The following is a 14563-nucleotide window of genomic DNA, read 5'->3' on the forward strand; positions in this document are numbered from 1 at the left end:
CATTACTGCGCAGCATATCTATGACATATATCACCTCCAAGGACCAGGGTGTGGTTGCGTGGGAACATCATTGTTCTTCCATCATTGCTGTCTCAAAATCCTGACGCTCTCCAGCTAACAGCACAGTGAGAGCAGCCTAACCACACAGATGTATGGGGTTCAAGAAGCTGCCTCACTGCTAACTTCTCCGGAGACAAGTAGGGATGTACAGTAAATGTCGGTCACTCGCATCCCTTGAATGAATGAACAAATTGTTCACCTCCCTTTAGCGCTGCACATCTTCCAACTTGCCATGAGTAACTGGAATATATCTTCCAGTTTGTCTGTCTCTCCTATGGATATAAAATACTCTTTCCGTGTAAATTCCCAGTGCTCACATTTATAATGGAAATTTCTTGTGTAAACTTTTTTTTTTAGAACATACAGTGCAGAAGGAGGGCATTTGGCCCATTGCGTCTGCATCGACCCACTTAAGCCCTCACTTCCACCCTATCCCCGTAACGCAAAAACCCCTCCTAGCCTTTTTGGTCACTAAGGGCAATTTAGCGTGGCCAATCCACCTAACCTGCACGTCTTTGGACTGTGGGAGGAAACCGGAGCACCCGGAGGAAACCCACGCAGACAACGTGCAGACTCCGCACAGACAGTGACCCAGCAGGGAATTGAACCTGGGATCCTAGCACTGTGAAGCCTCAGTGCTATCCACTTGTGCTTCTGCGCTGCCCTAACTGGTCATGCTGTAATTTCACCCTCTTGCCTGTTGTGGTGCTAAAGTACCTCAGTCTTACACCTGCCATCAGTTTGCCTGCCCTGCACTGCAGAGAAACTCCTTTGCTGAAAACTTGCTGAATCCTGAAGCAGTGGCTCTCTCTGCCTGAGAGTAGCGGAGACAACTTTCAAATTTATGTTCTTGCAAATGGTTAATGATTTTTGACCAAATGAAATTATATCTTTGGATCAACCAGGGGTTGTGAAAGGTGCTATATAAATGCAACACTTCCTTTTTCTTTCACCTATATGACATAACTCATGGGATGTGTGCGTGTGAGTATTTGAGAGTGACTGTGTGAGTATTTGAGCGTGATTGTGCACGTGTGAGTATTTGAGATCGAGTGTGCTTGTAAGCATGTGAGTGACTGTGAGTATTTGAGAGTGTGTGAGAGTATTTGGGTGTGTGAGAGTATTTGAGTGTGTGAGAGTATTTGAGTGTGTGAGAGTATTTGAGTGTGTGAGAGAGTATTTGAGAGTGTGTGAGAGTATTTGAGTGTGTGAGAGTATTTGAGAGTGTGTGAGAGTATTTGAGAGTGTGTGAGAGTATTTGAGAGTGTGTGAGAGTATTTGAGAGTGTGTGAGAGTATTTGAGAGTGTGTGAGAGTATTTGAAAGTGTGTGAGAGTATTTGAGAGTGTGTGAGAGTATCTGAGTGTGTGTGAGAGTATCTGAGAGTGCGTGTGAGTATTTGAGAGTCTGAGTATTTGAGAGTGTGTGAGTATTTGAGAGTGTGTGAGTATTTGAGAGTGTGAGTATTTGAGAGTGTGAGTATTTGAGAGTGTGAGTATTTGAGAGTGTGTGAGTATTTGAGAGTGTGTGAGTATTTGAGAGTGTGTGAGTATTTGAGAGTGTGTGAGTATTTGAGAGTGTGTGGGTATTTGAGAGTGTGTGGGTATTTGAGAGTGTGTGGGTATTTGAGAGTGTGTGGGTATTTGAGAGTGTGTGTGTGAGTATTTGGGTGTGTGTGTGAGTATTTGGGTGTGTGTGTGAGTATTTGGGTGTGTGTGAGTATTTGGGTGTGTGTGTGAGTATTTGGGTGTGTGTGAGTATTTGGGTGTGTGTGAGTATTTGGGTGTGTGTGTGAGTATTTGGGTGTGTGTGTGAGTATTTGGGTGTGTGTGTGAGTATTTGGGTGTGTATGTGAGTATTTGGGTGTGTGTGTGAGTATTTGAGAGTGTGTGAGTATTTGAGAGTGTGTGAGTATTTGAGAGTGTGTGAGTATTTGAGAGTGTGTGTGAGTATTTGAGAGTGTGTGTGAGTATTTGAGAGTGTGTGTGAGTATTTGAGAGTGTGTGTGAGTATTTGAGAGTGTGTGTGAGTATTTGAGAGTGTGTGTGAGTATTTGAGAGTGTGTGTGAGTATTTGAGAGTGTGTGTGAGTATTTGAGAGTGTGTGTGAGTATTTGAGAGTGTGTGTGAGTATTTGAGAGTGTGTGTGAGTATTTGAGAGTGTGTGAGTATTTGAGAGTGTGTGAGTATTTGAGAGTGTGTGGGTATTTGAGAGTGTGTGGGTATTTGAGAGTGTGTGGGTATTTGAGAGTGTGTGGGTATTTGAGAGTGTGTGTGTGAGTATTTGGGTGTGTGTGTGAGTATTTGGGTGTGTGTGTGAGTATTTGGGTGTGTGTGAGTATTTGGGTGTGTGTGTGAGTATTTGGGTGTGTGTGAGTATTTGGGTGTGTGTGAGTATTTGGGTGTGTGTGTGAGTATTTGGGTGTGTATGTGAGTATTTGGGTGTGTGTGTGAGTATTTGAGAGTGTGTGAGTATTTGAGAGTGTGTGAGTATTTGAGAGTGTGTGAGTATTTGAGAGTGTGTGTGAGTATTTGAGAGTGTGTGTGAGTATTTGAGAGTGTGTGTGAGTATTTGAGAGTGTGTGTGAGTATTTGAGAGTGTGTGTGAGTATTTGAGAGTGTGTGTGAGTATTTGAGAGTGTGTGTGAGTATTTGAGAGTGTGTGTGAGTATTTGAGAGTGTGTGTGAGTATTTGAGAGTGTGTGTGAGTATTTGAGAGTGTGTGTGAGTATTTGAGAGTGTGTGTGAGTATTTGAGAGTGTGTGTGAGTATTTGAGAGTGTGTGTGAATTTGAGTGTGTGTGTGAGTATTTGGGTGTGTGTGTGAGTATTTGGGTGTGTGTGTGAGTATTTGGGTGTGTGTGTGAGTATTTGGGTGTGTGAGTGAGTATTTGGGTGTGTGTGTGAGTATTTGGGTGTGTGTGTGAGTATTTGGGTGTGTGTGTGAGTATTTGGGTGTGTGTGTGAGTATTTGGGTGTGTGTGTGAGTATTTGGGTGTGTGTGTGAGTATTTGGGTGTGTGTGTGAGTATTTGGGTGTGTGTGTGAGTATTTGGGTGTGTGTGTGAGTATTTGGGTGTGTGTGTGTGTGAGTATTTGTGTGTGTGTGTGTGTGAGTATTTGAGAGTGTGTGAGTATTTGAGAGTGTGTGAGTATTTGAGAGTGTGTGTGAGTATTTGAGAGTGTGTGTGAGTATTTGAGAGTGTGTGTGAGTATTTGAGAGTGTGTGAGAGTATTTGAGAGTGTGTGAGAGTATTTGAGAGTGTGTGAGAGTATTTGAGAGTGTGTGAGAGTATTTGAGAGTGTGTGAGAGTATTTGAGAGTGTGTGAGAGTATCTGAGTGTGTGTGAGTATCTGAGAGTGTGTGTGAGTATTTGAGAGTGTGTGAGAGTATTTGAGAGTGTGTGAGAGTATTTGAGAGTGTGTGAGAGTATTTGAGAGTGTGTGAGAGTATTTGAGAGTGTGTGAGAGTATTTGAGAGTGTGTGAGAGTATTTGAGAGTGTGTGAGAGTATCTGAGTGTGTGTGAGAGTATCTGAGAGTGTGTGTGAGTATTTGAGAGTCTGAGTATTTGAGAGTGTGTGAGTATTTGAGAGTGTGTGAGTATTTGAGAGTGTGTGAGTATTTGAGAGTGTGTGAGTATTTGAGAGTGTGTGAGTATTTGAGAGTGTGTGAGTATTTGAGAGTGTGTGAGTATTTGAGAGTGTGTGAGTATTTGAGAGTGTGTGAGTATTTGAGAGTGTGTGAGTATTTGAGAGTGTGTGAGTATTTGAGAGTGTGTGAGTATTTGAGAGTGTGTGAGTATTTGAGAGTGTGTGAGTATTTGAGAGTGTGTGGGTATTTGAGAGTGTGTGGGTATTTGAGAGTGTGTGGGTATTTGAGAGTGTGTGGGTATTTGAGAGTGTGTGGGTATTTGAGAGTGTGTGAGTATTTGAGAGTGTGTGAGTATTTGAGAGTGTGTGAGTATTTGAGAGTGTGTGAGTATTTGAGAGTGTGTGAGTATTTGAGAGTGTGTGAGTATTTGAGAGTGTGTGAGTATTTGAGAGTGTGTGAGTATTTGAGAGTGTGTGGGTATTTGAGAGTGTGTGAGTATTTGAGAGTGTGTGAGTATTTGAGAGTGTGTGAGTATTTGAGAGTGTGTGAGTATTTGAGAGTGTGTGAGTATTTGAGAGTGTGTGAGTATTTGAGAGTGTGTGAGTATTTGAGAGTGTGTGAGTATTTGAGAGTGTGTGAGTATTTGAGAGTGTGTGAGTATTTGAGAGTGTGTGAGTATTTGAGAGTGTGAGTATTTGAGAGTGTGAGTATTTGAGAGTGTGAGTATTTGAGAGTGTGAGTATTTGAGAGTGTGTGAGTATTTGAGAGTGTGTGAGTATTTGAGAGTGTGTGAGTATTTGAGAGTGTGCGTGAGTATTTGAGAGTGTGCGTGAGTATTTGAGAGTGTGCGTGAGTATTTGAGAGTGTGCGTGAGTATTTGAGAGTGTGCGTGAGTATTTGAGAGTGTGCGTGAGTATTTGAGAGTGTGCGTGAGTATTTGAGAGTGTGCGTGAGTATTTGAGAGTGTGCGTGAGTATTTGAGAGTGTGCGTGAGTATTTGAGAGTGTGCGTGAGTATTTGAGAGTGTGCGTGTGTATTTGAGAGTGTGCGTGTGTATTTGAGAGTGTGCGTGAGTATTTGAGAGTGTGCGTGAGTATTTGAGAGTGTGCGTGAGTATTTGAGAGTGTGCGTGAGTATTTGAGAGTGTGCGTGAGTATTTGAGAGTGTGCGTGAGTATTTGAGAGTGTGTGAGTATTTGAGAGTGTGTGAGAGTAAGTATTTGAATGTGTGTTTGAGTATTTGAGAGTGAGTGTGTGTGAATATTTGAGTGAGTGTGTGTATTTGAGAGTGACTGACCCAAGCCGGGAATCGACCCTGGGACCCTGGAGCTGTGAAGCGATTGTGCTATCCACAATGCTACCCATTTGAGTGTGTGTGTGTGTGTGTGTGAGTATTTGAGTGTGTGTGTGAGTATTTGAGTGTGTGTGTGAGTATTTGAGTGTGTGTGTGAGTATTTGAGTGTGTGTGTGAGTATTTGAGTGTGTGTGTGAGTATTTGAGTGTGTGTGTGAGTATTTGAGTGTGTGTGTGAGTATTTGAGTGTGTGTGTGAGTATTTGAGTGTGTGTGTGAGTATTTGAGTGTGTGTGTGAGTATTGAGTGTGTGTGTGAGTATTTGAGTGTGTGTGTGAGTATTTGAGTGTGTGTGTGAGTATTTGAGTGTGTGTGTGAGTATTTGAGTGTGTGTGTGAGTATTTGAGTGTGTGTGTGAGTATTTGAGTGTGTGTGTGAGTATTTGAGTGTGTGTGTGAGTATTTGAGTGTGTGTGTGAGTATTTGAGTGTGTGTGTGAGTATTTGAGTGTGTGTGTGAGTATTTGAGTGTGTGTGTGAGTATTTGAGAGTGTGTGTGTGTGATTATTTGAAAATTATCATTTGCATGTGATTATTTGCATGTGAATGTAATGCGACATGAATCCAAAGTCCGGGACAGCAAGGTGGCGCAGTGGGTTAGCACTCTGGCCTCACGGCGCCAAGGTCCCAGGTTCGATCCCGGCTCTGGGTCACTGTCCGTGTGGAGTTTGCACATTCTCCCCGTGTTTCGCCCCCACAACACAAAAATGTGCCAGCTAGGTGGATTGGTCACTCTAAATTGGCCCTTAATTGGAAAAAATGAATTGGGCACTCTAAAATAAAAAATAAAAAAATGAATCCAAGGTCCTGGTTGAGGCTGTACTCATGTATGCGGAACTTGGCTATAACTTGGCGACCGCGACAATCGTCAGGCAGGAATGTTCCCTTCCAGTCGGGGAACACTTCAGCAGTCAAGAGCATTCAGCCTCTGATCTCCAGGTAAGCGTTCTCCAAGGCAGTCTTCAGGACGCGCGACAACGCAAAATCGCCGAGCTGAAACTTATAGCCAAGTTCCACACACATGAGTACGGCCTCAACCGGGACCTTGGATTCATGTCGCATTACATTCTTCCCCCACCATCTGTCCTGGTTTGAGACAATTCCCACCTCTTTAACCTGGGATAACCCCTCTCTAGATCTGTAAAGACTTAATTACCTGCAAATGCTCGCATTCAAAGCATTGTCTTGCATCTCTGACTTTGTCTATATATATGTTTCTGGAATATACCTCTTCATTCACCTGAGGACGGAGCTGTGCTCCAAAAGCTAGTGATTTGAAACAAACCTGTTGGACTTTAACCTGGTGTTGTAAGACTTCTTACTGTGCTCACCCCAGTCCAACGCCGGCATCTCCACATCATGAGTATTTGAGAATAACAGTGTGAGTATGTGAGAGTGCGTGTGAGTATGTGAGAGTAACTGTGTGTGGGTAATCATGTGAGAGTGACTGTGTCTGTCAGCAGGTGAGAATGTGTGTGTGTGAGTGGTTTGTCAGTTGGTTTGTATGAGAGTGAGTGATTAGTAGAGTAACTGTGTCCATTAGTGAGTGTGTTTAGCCGTGTTTTCCGGCACTCAAGGGGCCTCAATGGGAAATACGAGGCTGGAGCTGCACATAGCCCCGTTTTGTACACTGAGGAGTTCCACTTTTCAATAGCGGCCCGATGTCCGAGGCCCCCAAAATGGCTCCCAACCCTGGTGGGAGTGTTCCCAGCCCGATCGCAGAAAATGCAACTGTGGCACCTTGACAGTGCCACCCTGGCAGTGAACCTGGTATTTCCTTGCAGCCTGTAACGGTTTTCCTGTAGATACATTCATCCAGGTTCCGTGCAGCTTCAGGAACACAACACTCACAGTCTTTCTGGGGAGGGAGAGAAAACAGGTCCTTGTTTTTTCTGTATCCAGGCGTTAAACTGAAAACTCTGCAAATCATTCCACTGGGATAGCGTCCAATCACCACCTGTTATCGGGCAGAGTAGGGCCTTTTGGGTCAATTCATTGGTCCCCAGCCAATCAATCAAACCGAGTCCCAGTCCTCCTTCTCCCAGGTGCCGACAAGTCTGAAGCTCTTGTTCAAACCAACAGAGATGAGCAGAGTGTTCTCTCCTGTAACATCTGCATTCCTCAGTCTCTCTGCTTGACTTAACAATACATGTCCATTAATCATCCATGGGTCAAAAATGATAACCGCAAAATAATAGGAAGGTGAAATAAGGGAATAAACAGAAAAGATCCTTACAGTCTAGGAAAGCAGGTATAAAATGGATAAAAGCAAATTACTGCTGATGCTGGAATCTGAAACCAAAAGAGAAAATGCTGGAAAATCTCAGCAGGTCTGGCAGCATCTGTAGGGAGAGAAAAGAGCTAATGTTTCGAGTCCAGATGACCCTTTGTCAAAGTGTATAAAATGGAGACTTGCATACAAAACACGCTCTAATGACTAACTCTAAGGATGACGAAGGGCTAAAGGAATGCATGTCCAATCATATAGACTAAGAAGACCAGAATGGCCTACCTGAAGAGAAATCTTCACACAAAGCAGGGACGGAATATTATATGAGCAGTAGCCAAAAGCAGCTTTGAAAGGGGCCTGGGTTCCATCTCATTTCCTCAGCAGCAATATTAGCCATTCATGGTATGTGGACTGCCTTCAGCAAACACTGACTGATCTGATTCCAACTCTTCACTTGGCCTCAAAGGAAATAAGATCAATCCCGAGTCTAACCAAATATATTGAGTTCAGCGCCTCCCCCACCCCACCCCCGACAAAATTCCTTCCTGTGTTGTGGGTCCACACTCAATCCCGGAGCAGATCGGGCCTGTTTTTATGTTAGAAAAAACGTCTGCAAATCCCAGCGCTTCCAGGTGAGTTGAAGAGAAAACTCCCGAGGGCTGACCGGAGGGTTGTCCTCTCACACCGAATATTTGTTACTCCATCAGTGAAGAGTGCATTGTGAAGAATTCAGGCATTAGATCTTGTGGGTGGCCTTAAAGAAAGAGAGAGAGAGGCGGTGAAGCAGCGGGGTTTAAGGTAATAATTGGAGGATGTGTGTCAGTCAGCGGTGAGGTTCAAGGATGGGGTGGATGCACACAGCCAGAGTTGGAGAAACGGAGAGTTTATTGAAGGGGGGGGGGGGGGTAGAGATAGGGAGGTAGTGGCGTGGTGGTAACGTCATTAATCCAGAGGCCCAGGACTATGCTCCAGGGACAGTTGGTGGAATTTTAATTCAATTCATCAATCTCAGTAATGATGACCATGAAACTGCCATTGATTGGCGTAAAAACCCATCCGGTTCACCAATGTCCTCTTTAGGGAAGGAAATCTGCCGTCCTTACCCGGTCTGGCCTACACGTGACTCCAGATCCACACTGCGATTCGGTTGACTGCCCCTCTGATATGGCCAACGAAACTACTCAGCTCAAGGGCAATCAGGGATGGGCAACAAATACTGATTTTGCCAGCGATGCCCACTTCCTGGGAAATAATTTTTAAAAAAAGCCTTGGAGAGATGGAACATAAGGAATCAAATTTAAACTTGGGGCTTTGGGAGAACTAGCAGAAGAGAGCGGGGGGGGGGGGGGTGGCTGAGACCCTGGGGTGCAAGTGTTAAGACAGAAAGGGGGTGTGGGGATGGGATGTCTCCTGTTCTCGGCTAGCCATTCAGAATTTTCATCCCTGTGCTCAAATCTCTTGGTGGCCACCTTCCTCCCCATCGCTGGGATCTCTCCGCTCCTCCACTCCTGGTCACATGTAAACGTCTGATTTTAATCGCTCTGGCATTGGGGGCTGTGCCTCCAGCTTCCCTTATCTTTATTATTTTATGGGATGGGAGCATCACTATCAAGGACAGCATTTGTTGTCCATCCTTAATTGCCCTTGAAGTGAGTGGTTTGCTCGGCCATTTCGAAGGACAGTTAAGAGAGAACCACATTGCTGTGGGTCTGGAGTCACATGTAGGCCAGACAGGGTAAGGATGGCAGATTTCCTTTCCTAAAGGCCTGGACACAAAGCTCTGGCGCTTTCACCCCAAAGTGCTCTATTTCTGTCTCTCTCTCTCGCTCCCCCCGAACTCACTGCTTCTGAGAGGGGGTGGAAGTGGAGGCAATCGACGATTTTGAAAGGAAAATAGACAGGATTTTGAAGGATAAAGCTGGCAGAGTGACTAGGACAGAGCGGGAGGGGGGGGGGGGGGGGAATGGGACTGCCTGGATTGCTGTACAGGGGGCCAGCACGAACACAATGGGTCGAATGGTTTTCCTCTGTGCTATATTGACGCTAAACAGATTATGAAATGAAATGAAATTAAAATCGCTTATTGTCACAAGTAGGCTTCAATGAAGTTACTGTGAAAAGCCCCTAGTCGCCACATTCCGGCGCCTGTTCAGGGAGGCTGGTACCGGAATTGAATCGTGCTGCTGGCCTGCCTTGGTCTGCTTTAAAAGCCAGCGATTTAGCCCAGTGTGCTAAACCAGCCCTACTCATTATCTACTCATAATCACGTTGCTGAGGGGGCGAGAGAGGCCGACATCTTGGCCTTTCTGGTAGTCCGGAGACAGACCCTGTTGGGATGGAGGAACTCGGGATGCCGAACCCCGGAGTACAGGTGAGCGATCTCACGGAATTCCTCAGGCTTGAGAAAATTAAATTTGCCTTGAGAGGCACGGTGGAGGGGTTTGCCCGGAGATGGAAACCGATTATTGACTTTTTCAAGGAAGGTTTTAAAAAAAATTTGAGTACCCAATTATTTTTTTCCAATTAAGGGGCAATTTAGCGTGGCCAATCCACCTACCCTGCACATCTTTGGGTCATGTGGGCGAAACCCATGCAAACACGGGGAGAATGTGTAAACTCCACACAGACAGTGACCCAGAGCCGGGATCGAACCTGGGACCTCGGCGCCGTGAGACTACAGGGCTAACTGCGCCACCATGCTGCCCAACAAACATGAATATATCCCACTCTCTGCTCTCCAGCCCTTTAAACTTATTCCCAAACCATGATAATATATTAGCTCCCAGTCAGATGAGTCCTAATCCTGTGCAGTGCACCTCTTTGTGTGGCACCTTAACGAGCGCGTTTTGAAAATCCACACGCTCCGCTTCCACTGGTTCCCCCGCTTCCATTTTACAAGTTACGCCCTCGAATAAACATTGATTTGTCACAGTGACGCTGTGAAGCATTGAGGGACGTTTAAAGCACTTTGTCTCCTGCCAACGCCAAATGGCCGTCTCTGACTCACGCAATGGTCCATGCAGACCACACACAGGATATAATTCTCCCACAAGACAGTGGACCACAATACATTTGGTATTGAGCAATTGGGACAAACATGCTTCATAATCATACAATGGGCAGCACGGTAGCATTGTGGATAGCACAATTGCTTCACAGCTCCAGGGTCCCAGGTTCGATTCCGGCTTAGGTCACTGTCTGTGCGGAGTCTGCACATCCTCCCCGTGTCTGCGTGGGTTTCCTCCGGGTGCTCTGGTTTCCTCCCACAGTCCAAAGATGTGCAGGTTAGGTGGATTGGCCATGATAAGTTGCCCTTAGTGTTGGGTGGGGTTACTGGGTTATGGGGATAGGGTGGAGGTGTTGACCTTGGGTAGGGTGCTCTTTCCAAGAGCCGGTGCAGACTCGATGGGCCGAATGGCCTCCTTCTGCACTAAAAAAAATTCTATAAAATGAGTGTTCAGGGTATATTTGAATTTGATTTGAAATTTGAAAAGGAGAAATATTTTGTAAAGGATCATTTGAAACCACGATTTCACGAGCAAATACCACGGTGTCCAGTACCACACAATGCCCTCCTTTGCTCACCCCCCCCCCCCCCCCCCCACTCCCCTCGTCCACTCCAGCTTCGGAAACTTTGTTCTACCTGTGACAAGGTTGAAATGGGAAAAATCCCCATGAGTTTCCGTACGCAGTGTCTCCCGATGATTTGTTTGTGCAAATCCAGAGAGATGGCGCTGTCCCTTTGGAACTGGGGACATCTCCGGGTGCAGCTGGTTCGCGTTAGTTTCTTCTCTCACAGAGTCCGGGTGAGAGGACGGGAATCTCCGGGCGCGACCGCCCGAGGTTAATGGACTTCTCTCCGTTGTCCGCGTCTCGCCCGTGCCGTTCTTGCGGAGGACGGAGCGAAAGAATCCAGGCCAGAGTCTGTACAACAGCAAACATGGCAGAAAAAGGCTAGACTGGGGCACGCACGGCGTTGGCGACCATATTAAAGGTCATAGTTGCGGCTGTGATACCTGACGTAACATGACTGTCACCCTGGGGGTACGGTGCAATGTAGATGTGGCAAAGACTAACAGGAATGAGGTACCTGCAGACCAAACACTGCTGGACAGGGGACAGAGTCAGCAGCCTGCCATCTGCAGATCAAATCTGTTGGGGACGAGTCAGCTTCACCTGATGCACTCCCGCTGGAGGGTGTTCAAGACCCAATCGGTGAGAGGCAACTTCTGCCACACAAGTCGGTGATCAGGTGTCACAGTTTCAATTTTCCACATTGACGCTGATCGCCAAGCCGCTGGAGCCACTGATGGCCATGGAAACGCATATCAGCCTACAGATGAGGCTGCCATTTCCCTCCGCGTTTCCGAATTATGAGGAGGGATGGGTCCTTCGTGTCACACCTCGAACATCCTCGAAGCGGAGAGTTTAAGCCCAGACACAGCAGAGTGCCACTTGTAAAGAGGAACAGCAAACCAGGCTCTTCTCGAATTATTCTCATTCCCCAGATTCTACAGAGAAGATTTTTTTTTTGTCTATTTTTAATTATTTAAAGACACATGTTGCATTCTGTGCGCCGTCTGTAGCAGGCTTTGATATATGATGCAGCAGACAGATTGTATGGCTCATTGTGAAGGAGGCAGAACGATAGTCTTTCACAACCTCAGGGCATCATGAGGAGCTTCCAACAATCAAGGTCCTTTTTGAAATGTTCACTGTTGTAATGCAGCAGCTAATTTGTGCACAGTGCTCTCTCAGAATCAGCAACGTGATTTTAGAAAAAATGTTTTTTCTTCAGACATTTATATATATATATACATCAAACACAACCAAAACCAAAGAGATAACAAATAGGAATTCACATAACCAATAAATAACCAGCACCCCACCCTCCCTGCCATTACCCTCCACCCACTCTGCCTCCCTTTTTTTTAACCCCAAAGTGCCCCCTCACTCCCCTTCCTGACTTTTAACTATCCTTGAAGAGAGGGCAGCACAGTGACGCAGTGGTTAGCACTGCTGCCTACGGCGCTGAGGACCCGGGTTCGAATCCCGGCCCTGGGTCACTGTCCACGTGGAGTTTGCACATTCTCCCCGTGTTTGCGTGGGTTTTGCCCCCACAACCCAAAGATGTGCAGGGTAGGTGGATTGGCCACGCTAAATTGCCCCTTAATTGGAAAAAATGAATTAGGTATTCTAAATTTATTTTTAAAAAAGGTTTGCAGACTATAACCAGGGAGATGCCACATAGAATCATAGAATTTACAGTGCAGAAGGGGGCCATTCGGCCCATTGTGTCTGTACTGGCCCTTCGGAAGAGCACCCTGAGCCCACACCTTTTTAAAAAAATAAAATAAAAATTTAGAGTGCCTAATTTTTTCCAATTAAGGGGCAATTTAGCATGGCCAATCCACCTACCCTGCACATCTTTTGGGTTTTGGGGGTAAAACCCACGCGAACACGGGGAGAATGTGCAAGCTCCACACAAACAGTGATCCAGGGCCAGGATCGAACCTGGGACCTCGGCGCCCTGAGGTAGCAGTGCTAACTACTGTGCCACCGTACTGCCCGAGTATGCACTTTCTCGCCGTGTCTGCGTGGGTTTCCTTTGGGTGCTCCGGTTTCCTCCCACAGTCCAAAGATGTGTAATTATGTGGATTGGCCGTGATAAGTGGACAAGTTGGGCTGAAGGGCCTTTTTTCATGCTGTAAATCTCTCTGACTCGAAGTTGCCCCCAAGGGTCCAAAGGTTAGGTTAATGAGGTGCAGGGATTGGGCCGAGGCAGGGTGCACTTTCAGAGGGTCGGTGCAGACCCGACGGGCCGAATGGACTGCTTCCTCACTGTCTGGATTCTATGAATTATTCCCAACAACCCTCCACATCCCTTCACTCCTACTTGCAGATCCCTGCAATCAATTCTTCCCTTTTAGGCACTTGTGTAACATTCACCTCAATTCATTAAATCTATTCTGCACTTCAACCAAAACTATACTACTTCTTTAAGGAGAAGCTACATCTCCTCAGCAACAATGATCCCTTTGGATCGCAAAGAAAATAAGCAATTGCATTGAAATGACACAGCTACAGGGGCCAGAGTCTGCACATTGCAATATTCTGATCTATAAATAGGACAAAACTACAGATTAAAAACAATTTATACAATTAGCCCCAGCATATTTGAACACCCCATGCTCCTGCTAAGATCAACTCACATTTCATTCCATTAGCAAATATGGGAAGTACAGAAGAGAACTTTAGCAGAATATGTTGGTTGGTTTTGTTTATTTATTTATTTATTTATTAAATTTAAAGTATCCAATTCCTTTTTTTCCAATTAAGGGGCAATTTAGCATGGCCAATCCACCTAGCCTGCACACCTTTGGGTTGTGGGGGTGAGGTTCAAGCAGGCATGGGGAGAATGTGCAAACTCCACACGGACAGTGACCCGGGGCCGGGATCGAACCTGGATCCTCGGCGCTGTGAGGCAGCAGCGCTAACCACTGCGCCACCGTGCTTCCCCGGTTTTGTTTATTTTGGTACTCCTGAAATTCCTGTGGATGAAAACCGATGGACACTGTAATTCCTTCCAATGTCAGACTCTACCTCCAACCATTCCCACCTTCTCTGGCTATGGGGGAAGTAGGGAGTATAATTAGACAAAACGGTCATATAGCCAGCACAAGCACGATGGAACAAATTGCCTCTTTCTGTGCTATGCAATGGATAATGTACAGGTCTAGGATTCCACAACTATCTCCCCTTCAAGTAATTATCCAATTCCCTTTTAAAAGTTTCTGCTGACTCTGCTTCCACCGCCCTTTCAGGCAGCAGTCCCAAATCGCAACTTGCTATCTAAACAACAATTATCCTCGTCTTCCCCTCTGATTCTTTTCCCAATTCTTTTCAATATCTGTCCATCTGGTTATCTTCTCTCCCGCCACTGGAAACACTTTCTCTCTATTTACTCGATCGAAACCTACCGTGATTGTGACAGGTCTATACCCTTAATTAGGCAGCATGGCGGCACAATGGTTAGCTCTGCTGCCTCACAGCTCCAGGGACCCGGGTTCAATTCCGGCCTCGGGTGTCTGCGTGGAGTTTGCATGTTCTCCCCCATGTCTACCTGGGCTTCCTCCGGGTGCTCCGGTTTCCTCCCAGAGTCCAAAGATGTGTGCTCTGGGGGGGGGGGGGGGGGGGGGGGGTGTGCGAGAGGTGGGCCTGGGTTGGGTGCTACTTCAGAGGATCGGTGCAGACTGGATGGGCCGAATGGCCTCATTCTGCACTGCAGGAATTCTACGGATTCTCTGGGCCCATTGGAAGCACAATGGTTACAAT

The sequence above is a fragment of the Scyliorhinus canicula genome, chromosome 21 (genome assembly GCF_902713615.1).
Source record: "Scyliorhinus canicula chromosome 21, sScyCan1.1, whole genome shotgun sequence".
In the NCBI taxonomy this organism is placed as follows: domain Eukaryota; kingdom Metazoa; phylum Chordata; class Chondrichthyes; order Carcharhiniformes; family Scyliorhinidae; genus Scyliorhinus; species Scyliorhinus canicula.